This window comes from Pinus tabuliformis, chromosome 2_2, assembly GCF_031772625.1.
Source record: "Pinus tabuliformis cultivar Carrire ecotype Pingquan chromosome 2_2, CPIR1, whole genome shotgun sequence".
Classification (NCBI taxonomy): domain Eukaryota; kingdom Viridiplantae; phylum Streptophyta; class Pinopsida; order Pinales; family Pinaceae; genus Pinus; species Pinus tabuliformis.
Genome location: NC_142300.1, coordinates 321,873,980 through 321,889,821, shown reverse-complemented (window position 1 = coordinate 321,889,821; position 15,842 = coordinate 321,873,980).

Genomic DNA, 15,842 nt, shown 5'->3' with positions numbered 1-15,842 from the left:
TGGGAACAACTTGGTATATTGGAAAATAAGAACCGGAGCCTATCTTCCATTCCTTGGAGCTGATGTTTGGGAAATTTTGGAAGGAGGATATCGATTTCAAACAGCTATACCTACAAATACAGTAGGTAAGAAGTTATATGAATCCAATGCCAAAGCAGTCAATACTTTATTGGGAAGTCTATCAGAATCAGAATTCGTCAAAGTCATGCAGCTCAAGACAACCAAAGAGATATGGGACAAAATTATTTAGAGACTAGAAAGAGACTCCCAGGTAAAACATGTTAAGCTCCAAACACTCAGAATTCAGTATGAAACTCTTAAGATGCATAGTGATGAAAGTATTGCTAGTTACTTTTTACGTGTAGATGAGATTATTAATTGTATGAAGAATCTGGGTTAAGAGATAAAGGAGGCTACTTTAGTAGTGAAATTTTTGAGATCTTTGTCTTCTAAATTTGTGTCAAAAGTATCTGCCATAGAAGAAAAGAAAGATCTTAAATCTATTATTGTTGTTCAACTTCATGGAATTCTAATTTCCTTTGAAATGAGGAAAGGAGGTCCATCAGATATGAAAGAAGTCACTTTCAAAGATTCAACAAAGGGAAAATAAAAGGAAGAGTGCAATGAATCAGGATATATTTTAGAAGAATAATATGAGGTAAACTTTGTAAGAAGCTTCAACGGGGTTCCGAAAGATTTAGAGGTAAGATACCATTCAAATTCTTTGCTTGTGGTAGAGTTGGCCATTATGCTGAAAATGTCCTCATGCAAAAGGAAAGGAATATGCAAAAGGCAATAGAAAACATGTTGTCAATAGGAGAAGTTACTATACTCATGAAGACAGTGATGGATTATCTAATAGTGATGAAGATGAAACTGAACAAGATTATAAACTACTCATGGCTTATGGCAATGATGATATTTTAGATGCCTTAGAAGAGGAGTACTTTCTTGAAGAAATCACAAAACTCAAAATACGTTTGGAAGAAAAGAATATGATCATAGACACGTTGACAAATCAACTCACTGAAATAGAAAAACACAATGAAAAACTAGAATGTGAAGTTGTGGGTCTAAGAAAAGAACTAGAGAAGAAAAAATCTCTTAATCTTAGATTTAATAAAGGATTAGAAACTTTAAATGAAATCATCGAGGTTCAACGTTCTCCTCTTATAAAGATAGGTCTTGGATATACTAAAGAATCATCCTAATCACAAAATCCGCCAGCCTCCACCAGAAGCTATCTTGATGCAGCAAAGACCAGTGAATAGTATGTCAATCTTTAGCAAAAGCATAAAAGTACTCATAAGGTAAATCATGCTCAATTTACTCCAAGGATGAACATGAATAGAAGAATTAAAAAAAATGTAAACAATGCCAAAAGATTATTTGATCACAGAAACTTCTTTAATGGACAATGCTTTTCATGCAACAACTTTGGGCATAAGGTTGCTCAATGTGTTTCTTATAAAACTATCATGACTAGAGAAGCATGAAATCAAAGGAGCGTAATAGGAATCAAGAAAAGTTCCTATAATAACCTCTCTCCTATTGAATATGAAATTGAATCTTAATTTTGTAATAACTTTGGTCATGAAGAATCTGAATGCAGGAGAAAATTTTGGCCAACACTTCAAAAGGAGCAACCATTATCAAATTCCAAGGTATCGAAAAACAAGGATGTTCAATAAAAAAGATGTGGCATAGCTCTGTTTGTAGAAGGACAAGAAAATGAGTGGTGCATTAACAGTGGATGCTCCAAACACATTATAGGTGATAAAGAGAAACTTCATTCATATAATGCTTTGGAAAAGGAAAACAATGTATCATTTCGAAATGACACACCAGCTATCATTAAAGGTAAAGGTTCTATTTATTTGAAAGAAAATGTTAAAGCTAGAAATGTCAGGTATGTAGATGGTTTAAAGCATAACTTGTTGAGTGTCAGTAAAATGTGTGATCAAGGAAATGAAGTTTTGTTTCTATGAAATGGATGTGTGGTTCGTGAGATTGATACATGAAAGACCATAATCAAAGATACAAGAACTCCAAACAAATTATACATACTTAAAGGAGGACAAAAACAATGATATCTAAGCAAAACCGATGAAAATTGGTTATGGCGTAGAAGATTCGGTCATCTAAGATTTTCTCAAATAACGAAAGCATGGAGGCTCAAGGTGGTCTGTGATCTTCTAGATATCAACGTTCTAGAAAATACCATTTGCAAACCATGTCAAGTCAGTAAGAAAACTAGATTTCATTTCAGTGAAAAACAAGGATCATCAAGTAAGCCTCTTGCACTCATCCGTAGTGATTTATGTGGACCAACAAGGAAAAAGTCACCTCGTGGAGAAGAATAATTTATTTTATTCATTGATGTTTTTTCTAGAATGTGTTGGATAGGTTACTAAAGCATAAATATGAATCATTTGAAAAGTTTAAATCCTTCAAAGCCTTAGTTGAAAACGTATCAGATCGAAAAATCAAATCTCCGAGATCTGATTGAGGGGGAGAATTCATATGAGATGAATTCTTCAATTTTTGTGAACAACATGGAATAAAAAGTCAATTCTTAGTCACCAGATTTCCTCAACAAAATGGCATAGATGAAGGAATGAACCAAACAGTTCAACAAATTGCTCGAGCTATGTTTGATGAATTTGGAACTCCTGCAACCTTCTGGGGTGAAGCTGCATTTTTTGTCATGACAATTTTCAACAAAGCTAATGTTCAGGTAAATAGTGATCAAACTCCATATGAACTCTAGTATGGTAAGCCTCCTACTGTAAAACACTTTAGAGCTTTTGGAAGTAAATGTTTCATCAAAAGGACTGATGAAAAAATTGTTAAGTTTGAATCGAGAATAGAAAAAGGAATTCTTATCGGTTATTCATCTAGAAGTAAATGATACAAATGTCATAATAAAAGACATTAGAAAATTGTTGAATGCATTGATGTAGTAATTGATGAAGCATGCAGAAATCCAAAACAGATGAAATCAACAAAGGATTATGACAATGAGGAAGACGATGATTGCTTTCCTGTATCAAATGAAAATGATATAGAGGAAGAAACAAATGAAGCATCATAAGATGATACAATAGATAGAGAAAATACTCCATCCAGTTATGTTCAACAGAATCATCCAGAATCTCAAATTCTAGGAGAAGAAGGGTCTGGAGTACAGACAAGAAGAACCCTTACAAGAACCTCTAGTTATCTAGCATTACTATCCTCCATAGAACCACTGAATGTATATGAAGCTAGCAAACATGAATGTTGGGTTAAGGACATGGATGAAGAACTTGACCAAATTGAAAAGAATGATACTTGGGAATCAGTTCGTAGACCTCATGATAAAAATGGTATAGGAACAAAATGGATATTTAAGAATAATTTGAATGAAAGTGGAGAAGTTATTAGAAATAAAGAAAGAATTATTTGTATTGGGTATGCTCAACAAGAAGATATAGACTTTGAAGAAACTTTTGCACCTATTGCCAGACTTGAAGCCATAAGAATGTTTCTTTCTCTTTCAAGCTTTTGAAAGTTCAATGTATATCAAATGAATGTAAAATCAACTTTTCTTAATGGAGATTTACAAGAAGAAGTTTATATTGAGAAACCAAAAGGATCCATTCTAGGAAATTATGAAAATATTGTATGTAAGCTAAAAAAGGCTCTATATGGTCTGAAACAACCTCCAAGGGCTAGGTATTGTCGTCTTCACAAATATGTACAACAACAAGGCTTCACAAAAGGTTTTGTAGACAATAACTTATATACAAAGATTGAAAATGATAAATTTCTAATTATTGTGGTTTATGTTGATGATATCATCTGTGGTAGCAATGAAGAATCTATGAGTTAGAACTTTTCTTTGGTTATGCAACAAGAATTTGAAATGTCTTTACTTGGTGAACTTAATTATTTTCTTGGTCTACATGTACAACAAACAAAAGATGGTATTTTTCATTCAAAAACTAAATATATCAACCAGATTCTGAAGAAGTACGAAATGGAAGATTCTAAACCAATATGTACTCCAATGGTAACAGGATGCAGTCTTAGTTCTAAAAATGAATCACCTGCAGTGAACCAACCAACATACAAATCTATGATTGGAATTCTGCTTTATCTAACAGGTACCAAACCTTATATCATGCATGCAGTAGGAATTGTTGGAAGGTTCCAAGCAAATCCAAAGGAATCACATATTCAGGAAGTAAAAAGAATATTCAAATATCTTCAAGGAACTTAAGAATTTGGTCTATGGTATCCTAATGATACAGATCTTACTCTTCATGCATATACAAATGTAGATTGGGCAGGAAATGTTGATGATAGAAAAATCACTAGCGGAGGTTCATTCTATATGGGATCACAGTTAGTGTCTTGGTTCAACAAGAAACAAAATTTTTGTTATAGGCTAAATCTACCTTAGGCTGAAAGAAGGAAAATTTCAGGGTAACCACAAACCACGCTCAGTCTGGTAGCTAGCCCTACCAGAATAGGAGAGGGCTCTCTTCGGGTCATGCTCAGTGAGGAATAAACGATATGGTCTGAGATCACTTACAATGAATATTGATTTTAGGCTAGTAAATAGATATGGAAAAAGGAAATTTTTGAATGACTGAACATTCCGGGCTGTGTAGGACCAAAGCCGCATGGGCTGGGAAATTAAATCAAAGACACGGAATAGTTCGTGAGGCAAGATAGGTGAGAAGTTTTAGCAATCAGATTTAAATAATATGGAGTGGGAAGCCTGTTTGAGGGGAGGGCTGAAAAGGGCAATGAGATGAATCCTTTTCCGATAGCAGAAGAAAACACAGAGGATGAATGTCTTCCAAGGTAGAGCAATAAATTTGGATTCTACCTTTCCTACATAAAAAACATTCAACTGGAATTGAATATGAATGAACTACATAACATTACAAGTTACATATGAAATAGAGAAAGAAACATATTGCTAAAACTCACGCCACAGGAATCTCATAAATCAAAGCTGCATCATTTTTCATTAATCTCCTGGCCAAGCTGTAAAATGAATATGCTGGGTTTTTCTCTACGCTATTCCCAGAAACTCCAACCCTTTACAAATGACTTTCAATACATTAAATAAGATCATAAGTGGGAAAGAAAAGCAAGTCGATGAAGATAGGGAGTCGTTTCTCATCATTAGCAAACTGAAGACGAAGAGCCAATCGTTTATCCTGTAGTGTGGACCATTCTGGGTTGTAATTGAAGCCAAAATAGACCATCGAACCATATTCCTTTGCCACACTGGATATTTACATTGAATTTAGCTTTTCAGTTGAGGACTTTTCACCTTCCCTTTGCCACTTTAAATAAAAGTTCACTTTTAATAAAAATATCTCAATGCCATTGCATTCATATCCTTTGGTTTAACAAGATTATCCACATTTTATTTCTTCGCTTCTAAACCATAGTACCATAGCCAAAAATTGTTGAACATGCTTTGAAAAACTTACTTGGAGAAAACTGCACTGAAACAAATCGAATTCTTGCAGAGCGGAAGTGATTTTGGCCTTTGGATCTCTGTGCGCCGCGCCAAAATATGTATCCATCCCGCCACTTTGGAGGTGATTTTGGGGCACTTCCTAAAGTCCAAATTGATTCCAAGTGTTATTGTTGGAAATCCTTGCCTGTCTACTTTCCAACCCAAGTGAAATTTTTTATTTTGGATGTCATTTGCCCCTCTAAAACTGCAATCTCCCAAGACTGCTTCCTGTGTGTCAAAATAGGGGCAGAGAGGTCATTTTTTGGGTGTTTTTGACCTTCTGAGGACTCAAAACTTGCCCAACCTTCTTGGCCATGCACCAGTAGTCGTAATTTTCCATGGAAAATCTAAAAATATAAACTTTTTTACATCTGGAGCTCCCTAGCAAAAGCGCACGCTAGGTGGCGTATCACAAAGGGAGAAAAAGCTTGTTTTTTGTGCAAAAAATTTCAAAATGCAAAAATGTGCTCCAAATTTCTTGAAATTTGGGCTGCACATTCTCTATCACATGTCATTCTGGACCAAAGAAGCCTTGGCCAAGATTCGGAGCTGATCTTGCTCTTTTTTCCTCTTTTTTCTTTTTGTCACCTTCCTCAATTTCGCCTTTAGGCTCTTGATTCTTGCTTTGGAGCTCATGTTTCGGGCCATGTAATGGTGAGTCATGCGCCTTTGCATTTATTTTTCCCTATTAGCCTTCTCCAACAGCTGCTCTGAGTGAACGTTCACTTTCTCTAAACATAATCCCTGTCCTCATTTCTTTGCTCCATAGGTCTACCTTGTGCTGCCATGATGTGTTATCGGTTTTCCTTGATCAGTTGCAACTCTATCTCAGCTTGCCGATCCTCAAGTTGCTTGTTCCTCTGCTCCAGATATTTCATATTCCATTTGGCTCTCTCCAAGTCAAGCGACAAGGCTTGAATCTCTGTTTGCTACTCCTGGATGATCTCTTTAAGTTGTGAACTTTGCGGACCCGTATCAGTATCATCATCATGAAGGAGAACGAAGTCCGTCTCTCGTTCTCCCGATGGCCCCTCATTATGCATTGGCTCCTTACCTTTGTTCTGTACCTGTAGTGTTGATGTTGGAAGTGAGGCCCCTTCCAACCTGGGTGGAGATAACACTCACTTTGCTGCTACAAACAAATTTCTAGTGCCCCTCTGATATGTGATGAATATCGGCACACTAACAGTCTCATGGTGCTCATACTGATGAGAAGGTCCCCCTGTCTCAAATCTAGTCTCTGAAGGTCCCTGTGGAGCCCGGAAGAAGTCACGAGAGATGAAATCATCCCAAGTGATACCCTGTAAATCAAGTTGATGCACCACCAAAATCTTGATGAGAGCAAAATGACAAATGCTATTGAACTACTGCTCAGGGGTCTTGTGTTGCACAAGGGCGGTCATCCTCTCTATGTTTCAGCACATGAAATATGGGATGTTCATCATGCGTACCCAGGTGAAATGCATGAGCAACCTGATGTGATAAGCATATAACCGGGAGAAACGGCCTTCACAACTGAAATACTTCATAATTAATTTCATTAGAGGGGCATATTCATCTTTAAGATATCGGAAGGGAAACACCCTCTTAAGCTGCCTCAAGAAAGCAGGTTTAGCATATGGCTCATAATGCTGTCGGTCAACCTTTTGTCTCTTGTTCCATGGCTCTCCAATATTAGGCATGCTGGTAGCTAATGAGATAGAGTTTGGTGTAAGTGTGAAAGTAACCCCTGCCAAAGTAACTTGAGCACCATGTAAATGTAGAAAAAATAGGCGAGCCAACTCAGGGTGGAATCGAACATAAACTCATAGCATGACTGAAACTGAAAACAAGAGATGGAAAAAGGGTAGGCTTGCAATTCTGTGAGGGTAGTTGGTTCTTCTCTAACATGTCTGCCACTTTTTTGAGGCCTCCGGGGTGCACGTTCTTCCGTGGGTGAATCACTATGATTTTCCACCTCATAGTCGGATGAATGAACAGATGACATGATTGGTGCTATGAAAACTTCTTGGAGAAATGAATGCTGGTCGCAAGACTGTGTTGGACTGCTGTTGTGATATGTTTGAAATCTGTCACCAAGGGAGCAATGTAACAAGGGACTGTTAGGGAGGGAAAATATGAAGGGATTATGAGTATTAGGATAGATTTTATTTAGGGCAATGTAGGAGGGTTTGGGAACTTTGCATAGGGTAGGGTTTGGGGTTTTACATTGGGCAATGGGTGAAAGGGAATTGGGGATAAGGGTTTGGTAAGTTTAGGAGATAAGGGGCAATGACATTCAAAGGGATATGGTATAAGGAAAAAAAGGAATGAAGGACAAAGGGACAGAGGGGATGGAAAGGGAACCTTGGTAAAAAAATGATGAATTTGCAACCCTTAACAGCAATTGACATAAGGATTTTTAGAGGTAGGGTTTGGAAATTTTGTTTCAAGCATTTGGAACCATAAACCACCATAAATGGATGAACCAACGAGATGTTGACCCTACCTAGCACGTCCAAGCAATTCAATGGTGATTTGGAGGAATTTCGGGCATTTTCTGTGTGTTAGACTATATGCGCCACATCGCCCTTTCTATGTGCCGCGCCCGTTCGAAATTGCACTGGAGAATCACGCCTAATGCGCCGTTCTGGCCTAGTGTGCCACGCCACCTACTGTATGTGCCGCGCTTGTCAAGGCACCTCCAACCTCACCCAAAATGCACGCTGGCTCACCAAATTCCTTTGAAATGCTTTCTCTCCAACCTTGACATGTAAAATGACTTTGATTCTTATGAGAAAATCTATATAAAGACATGGAGACATGGTTTTGATTTTTGTTTCTTCAAAACCCACTTTTGCAATGTTTTGTTTTGGCACTTTTTCCACAATTTAATACCACTCTGTATTTCACATTCCCTTTCTGGATTTTTGACTAAAGTGATGAAATTTTTGGCAAATTTTTTGCAGGGGTAGCCGACCTGGAATTTGGCAAAGGACGATCAGACCTAGCTTTTGAAGTACTTCATGTTGGATAAGTTTACATATTTATCATAAACATTAATTTGACGATTTCCTCTTCAAAACAAAGTTTTGAAGAGGAATCACCCTTGAGCATTATGGATGATGAAAATCTGGGGATGAAACTTGTTGAACCTCCCTCTGGCATGCTGCCATTATTAGGAACTTTGAAAACACGACTTATGAAACCCTAGACTGATGACTGACATGATTTTTTGCCTCATAAAAAAAAACAAATATTGACTGTCATTTAATGAACTTTGATGAACAGATCTAAGCCAGCAGGTACGAAGCATGAGGGGTAATGACTGACAAGACCCTTTCGTCAGATTTTGGCATGCCCCTAGCAGAATGCAGCTGAGTGAATGGATTGAGACACCTAAAAATGAAATGCAGAAAGAGTTTTGATCTTTGATGGAGGACTGACAAGACTGAATCTAACATTGGCTCCAATGGGGATGGTAGCTCCTTGGAGGTGCTAAGAATGCAGATCTCTGGAGGAGCTAGATAGTGCCTTCGTCCATTGGGCTATGGAGTCATTATTTCGACAAATGACATGAAAATATCGACTCATTTATTAACATGAAACTTGACTCCAACTGACTCAAATTTGAACTTAAAATGACTCAAAGACTGACTAGACAAACTCAAACTAAAACTGAAATAAAATGGTATTTATAGTGACAATGGAAGCAGCATAACCAACTCAGAAATGGTACCGCTTGAGCAGCTGACCATTGATCGGCCCTCCTGAGCAATCTTCCCCATCCATTTCCTTCAGAAGAAAGGCATTCTGACCCCGATATGATGCAATCTTGAAAGGAACCTTCCAGAGATTCTCGAATATACCGTGCTTACCCTTTTCCTCATTCCTTGCATCCCGCTTCAGCACCACATCATCCAACTGAAATTTGTCCACCTTTTCTTTTCTGTCATAAATTTTCTTAATCTTCTCCTGCAACTTGGATGTGTTTTGGAAAACTTCTTCTCTATTCTGCTGCAAATGAATCATTTGATTCAATCTTCTGTGCATAGGATCGTCTTCATTGTCGGCTTCCTGTAGAAGTTTGACTACCGGGGCTGCGAGAGAGGTAGGAAACAATGTATCAATTCCGTACACACGTTCAAAGGGGGACATACCAATGGATTTCTTTTGACTAACCTGATCTGCCCAAAGTTCATTGACCAACTTCTTATGCCAGTTCTTCTTATTGATTTCCAATAGCTTCTTAATGATGTTGACTAAAGATTTGTTAGAAGACTCTTCCAACCCATTGCCTTGTGGATGATAGGCAGTTGAGTGACCCAAAATGATGTGATATTATGACAAAACTCTACCATCCTTTTTTATTTGAAAGCTGTTGTGTTATCAGTGATTAACTTATTCGGGCAACCAAAGCGAGACAAGATGTTATTTTCAAGGAATGAAATAATTACCGCATCTATAGCTCGTTCAGTGGGAATTGCTTTGATCCATTTCATGAAGTAATCTATTTCCGTGAGAGTCCACCGATGCTGACCGGAAGAAGTGGGATGAATTTCACCAATGAAATCCAACCCCCATTGCTGAAAAGGGGCACTCACCTCAATGGGCTTAAGCGGCAAAGGCTGTAATTTCTACCTTCCTTCAAAAATCTGACATTTATGATAGCTCTTGACAACGTTATATACATCAGCAAACAATTTTGGCCAATAGTATCCCGCTCTCAGAACTTTATTTGCTATTGTTTTCCAAAAAAGGTGACCACAACAATCTCCTTCGTGGAAATCCTCCATGACCTGCTTTGCTTCTTCTTCCACAAAACAATTCAATAGAATGCCACCAGGATCTTTCCAATAAAGTGCAGAATTTAGAATGTAAAACTTGGCAGCCTTTAATTTGAGAGTTCTAGCTCTGTTTCTAGTCATGCCAAGTGATGGTGAGAAATTTTGAAGCACATATATGATATTTGAATACCACAGAGAAATAGAAAACATTTCAGATACCTGAATTGACGAACCTTCCTCATTCTCATCGGACATAGTAGCGATCAGATTTATGTCTAAGGCGTGCAAGTTTGATTCGGCCATTAACTTTGCCAATCCCTGTCCTTTAACAAGCTTTGTGGGCTTTATTTCCACATCATACTCCAACAAAGCTGCAGTCCACTTACCTCGTCTTCCTTCTGAATCTGTTTGTACTAAAACATCTTTGACAGTTGCGTTAGGAACATAAGCCAAAATATGAGAATGCAGAATGTATACCCGAAAATCCTTCAATGCTTTCACAAGTGCGAGGGCTTGCTTCTCAATGATTTTGTACTTTAAGGCTGCATCTCTTATAGCTCTGCTAAAAAAGGCAATTGGTCTTTCATGATCACCTCTTTTCTGCATCAACACAGCTGCCATAGTATGTTCCGAAGCTAATGAAAACAATATAAAATCCTGAGTGTATTTCGGGCTTATTAGAACTGGGGCTGAAGAAAGAGCCAATTTGACTAAATTGAACGGTTTTACAGCCTCCTCCGTCCACTTCACCTGGCTGTCCTTCTTAAGCATGTTTGTAATCTCTCTTAGGTGTTCAGCAAGATTAGGTACAAAGCAGCGTAAAAAATTCATTTTACCATTGAAAGATTGAATCTCCTTCTTATTCCGGGGCAGATTGATTTGATGAATAGCTTGTACATGTGCTGGATCAATACAAATGCCATCTTTTGAGATAATGTGCCCAAGTAGTTTTCCCTCCTCCATGGCAAACAAGCTCTTTTTCGGATTCAGTGATAGACCATATTTTCTGCAATTTTGAAAGACAGTTTTCAGATGATACATGTGTTCTTCATCAGATCATTAAGGTATACAACCAAAAACACATCCTTCTCATTTGCGAAAGCCAAGTCTATTTCCCGCTGAAATGTGGCACCCGCGTTCTTCAAACCAAAAGGCATTTTAGCGTAATGAAAAGTTCCCCACGGAGTGGTGAACACTGTCTTGTCTCGGTCATCTTCATGGACAGAAATTTGGTTATATCCAGAATAACCATCGAGTAGTGACATACAAGATGCTCCAACTACTCACTGAAGTACATGATCCATTTTGGGCAGAGGATAGTTATCTTTCAAAGAAACTTTATTGAGATTCCTAAAATCAATGAACAAGCGAATCTCACCTATCTTCTTCCATACAAGCATCAAATTAGAGATCCAGTCCGAAAATCTGATGGGAACAATGATTCCTGATTTGTACAACCTGTTTATCTCCTTTTCAATTGATGGCAGCAGTTTTGGATTTAGCCTTCTCAACTTCTGTTTGAAAGGTTTTTGATTAGGCTTAATGGGTATAGTGTGCTAAATTATATTGGTATCGTATGTCTTCAAGTAAGAATAGTCCCAAGCAAACACATCAGCAAATGAAGACAACAAACTGATATATTTGGCTTTTATCTTTTGTGGCAATGCTTTAGACAGTTTTACCATTTTAGGATTAGCAGCTATTTCAATATTGACCTCTTAAACACCCTTCTCTATTGGCTACAATGTTGGTTTGTGGGCAACGTCATCTTGATCAAAGAGTTCTTCTAAAGGTATCAAGCCTTTAGGAATAATGTTATCCTTTAGCTACAACACGTCCATTTGATTGATCTGCACCTCCTCTTTACCATCATCATTTTCTACATCAATTGAGGTCTCTTTGAACTTACCTTTGTTTTGCAGAAAATCATCAATCTCCTCATCATCTTGGAAAACTTGCCAATATCTCTGATTGTCAAGGACAGTCGGACGATGCTTGACATGGATTTCAAATTTATTACTGAAGTTCATTAGAATCTTTAAACTACTGGCTGCCTTAGCTAGAGCATCAGCAATGCTATTTTGAACACGAGGCACACATGTCAAGGTATATTCTGAAAATAATTTTAGGATGTCTAGAACTGCATTCTGGTAAGCCCGCATTCGACGATGCTTTGCTTGATATTCTCCTCTGACCTACTTAATCACCAATTTAGAGTCGCCATATATTGCAATCCTCTTAGCATTCAGCTTTCTTAGAATTTTTAGGCCAGCAATCAGAGCTTCATACTCAGCCTCATTGTTGGAACAATCAAAAGCTAATTTGTAAGAGCATACCCACACATTACTAGGCACCTTGTTTGGGGCAGAGAAAGGACTAAATACCCAAATACCAATTCCAGCACCATCATTTCCCACTGCACCATCGAAATCCATTGTCCACAAACGTTCTTCCTTCTCTTCCAAGTGCTGAAATTCTGCTGGCTCTGTTTTTCCTGCTTGTTGTCCATTACCTTCAGCTGATTTCTCAACGGCGTTTTGCTATTCTCGTCCTTCTTTCTTCAAAACTTCTCTAAAATTTTATGCTATTTCTGGAATACTTTTTGCTTCTACTAACTAACTATCAATATCATTAAAACTATCTGAATACAAAACAAAAGACTCTAGATCTGTATGTACATAATTAATCGGATGATTAATTGGTTTCTCCTTGCTTGTAATCATGTATTTCATTTTTTGTTCCCGATACAGTTTCCTCATTTGGCCAAACACAGGAATCGTTACATAGGAGAAATCTAGTTGTAGTGTCCCTTTCAATTTTGCTGCCCAAGACCTCGAAAGAAGCATGCCGAACCTGGGAGGAATATCCGCTACAACAATATCCATCAAAACATTCTTCACTGGGATTTGATCCAGACTCACAACCAAGTCTTTGATGAGCCCAATACATCTTACTCTGCTAGAATCAAACGAATAGAGATCATGGTATTTCTGGGTGACGTCCAAACCCAACTTATCCATGATAGCCTTGGGCATGAGATTGTGAGAAGCTCAGGAATCGAACATGGAATTATGTAACACAAAATCATGCAATCTTAAACTGATATAAAAAGGTGGCACATCATTATCTAGAGACTTACCATTCAATGCTAGCCAAAAAATCATTGCGGGTTGATCATCTTCGACATTCACCATATCAGACATTGGGTCAAAATTCAAATTTTAGACACTTGCCCTCTATAAGTGTTGTTCCTCATTATTTCAGTCAAGGGAATGGATACCTTCAATTTAGAAATCTCATTCTCTAAACTAAAATTGGAAGTCTTTTCTACCTCTTTGACTGGGACTTCTTTCTTTTCCTTTTCCCTCGATACAATTTGTTGATTTGATTTTTCTGCTGATGGTGATTTGCTGCAATCAGGATCAAGTGCCTCTCTGCCTTTTTTTTGTGCAACTGATGAATCATTCTTTGATGCTAAAACTTTCTTTCTCTTCTGAATTGGGTTAACCAGCACATCTCTGTTTCTAAGTGAATATTTCTGCTACTGAGTGGACAGAGCATTCATATAGCCTCTTTGATACTCATCTGATTCTTCTTCCAAAACTGTGTCACTTGCTAGAATGAAATCTACGTCTTTGTGTGCAGCTGAACTTTCGACGTACTCCTCATCTTCAGTAATGTAAATAGACAAATCATCAGGAGTAAAGAAGTGGTTCTCTTCCCCTATTACCTTCCCTTCCTCATCAGACTCCGGTCCATGCATAAAATTTTGCTGCAGAGGTGGCTGTACTGGCTACTGTGCTGTTTGATCCTGGGCTCACTGATCTCTCTACCTTATTCTATATTGTGGCTGCTGCTGGCCACGGAAGTTAGGATTTCTAACTTGTGGCTCAGGTTTGTCGAGTTTCACCCTTTCAAGCATCTGCTCTACCTTCCTGAGTAATTGATCCATCGAGGAAGACTCTTCCTTTACTGTGACTTTCTTTTCTACTTTTGCTCTAGCCCTCTTGGTCAGCAGATTTGCTTCAACGCTGACCGCGATTTTCTGCATGTATTCCATTGTGGTCGGCTCTCTCTCTCTTAGTTGATAAGCCATGTCAACATCAAAACCATCCAGAAACTTCATCATGGCTAGTCCCACAGGTGGCCTTAGATGATCGGGAATTTCATTATAAACAGAATTGAATCTAATGCAGTAGTCTTGGACCGACTCACCAGCGTTTCGTTTGATTTGTTCATATTCAGCCAGAATTTGAAGAGGATTCTTTTTCACTTCCCAGCGGTCTAAAAATTGTCTTTGCAGGTCAGCCAAGGTAGTGATACGTGCAACCGGCAAACCTCTGAACCATTTCCTAACTTCACCTGCAAATGTCTGTACAAAGAGTCTCATTGTCACATTCTCTGCATCGATCTCATGAAGGTCACAAAAATCTGCCATTCTGTCCACATGTTGCTGAGCGGTAATGTTGTTAGGAGCGCCATCAAACAAAGGGATTTTGCTTTGATAATCTGCGGGCATATCATCTAGAACTTGAGGCAGCACAAGAGGTGCAAAACGAGCAGCCATCACTCTTGGTGGGTTTGGTCTGGGAGGTGTTGGAGGAGTGTGTGCAGCTTGTCGAGAATTAACAATTGGAGTTTGAAGCTGTGTCACAGTATAATCATCAATTGACTAGTTAGCCCTTTCAGTTTCTAGGTCAACAAGGAACTGCAGATTGGGGACAGTAGAGTCAACAACCCTTTTGGATTTGGTCTCGAACAATGATATTTCAAACTGCTCATCAAAATCAAGCTCTTCGAGATACTCAAAAATGTCAGGACATGAATGGGATTTGAACACAAGAGTTATAGAGCTCTCTTGACGAAGAATTCTTGGAATGAAATTGGGATTTTCGTAGATATGAGGAGGATCTGGATCTGGATTAGCTCTGGTATATCTTCTTGAAGCCAGCGTGCTATTTTCAAAAAATCAAAAGTGCATGAACAACTTACTCAGCCTATCAAATCCTAAACTTATCATCCGGAAGCTTATAATTATCAGAAGTATTGGGGTGTTTGTAGGTTAAGCCTGCCGTTTCTGCAATGAAGAAGACTAACAAACAAAGAATTTGTCCCCAGTGGAGTCACCACTATGTTACAGCCTAAATTTTCCTTAGGCTGAAAGAAGGAAAATTTCAGGGTAACAACAAACCACGCTCAGTCTGGTAGCTAGCCCTACCAGAATAGGAGAGGGCTCTCTCTGGGTCACGCTTAGTGAGGAATAAACAATATGGTCTGAGATGACTTACAATGAATATTGATTTTAGGCTAGTAAATAGATATGGAAAAAGGCAATTTTTGAATGACTGAACTTTCTGCGTTGTGTAGGAACAAAGGACCACATGGGCTGGGAAATTAAATCAAAGACACAGAATAGTTCGCGAGGCAAGATAGGCGAGAAGTTTTAGCAATCAGATTTAGATAATATGGAGTGGGAAGCCTATTTGAGGGGAGGGCTAAAAAGGGCATATGAGATGAATCCTTTTCCGACAGAAGAAGAAAACACAAAGGAT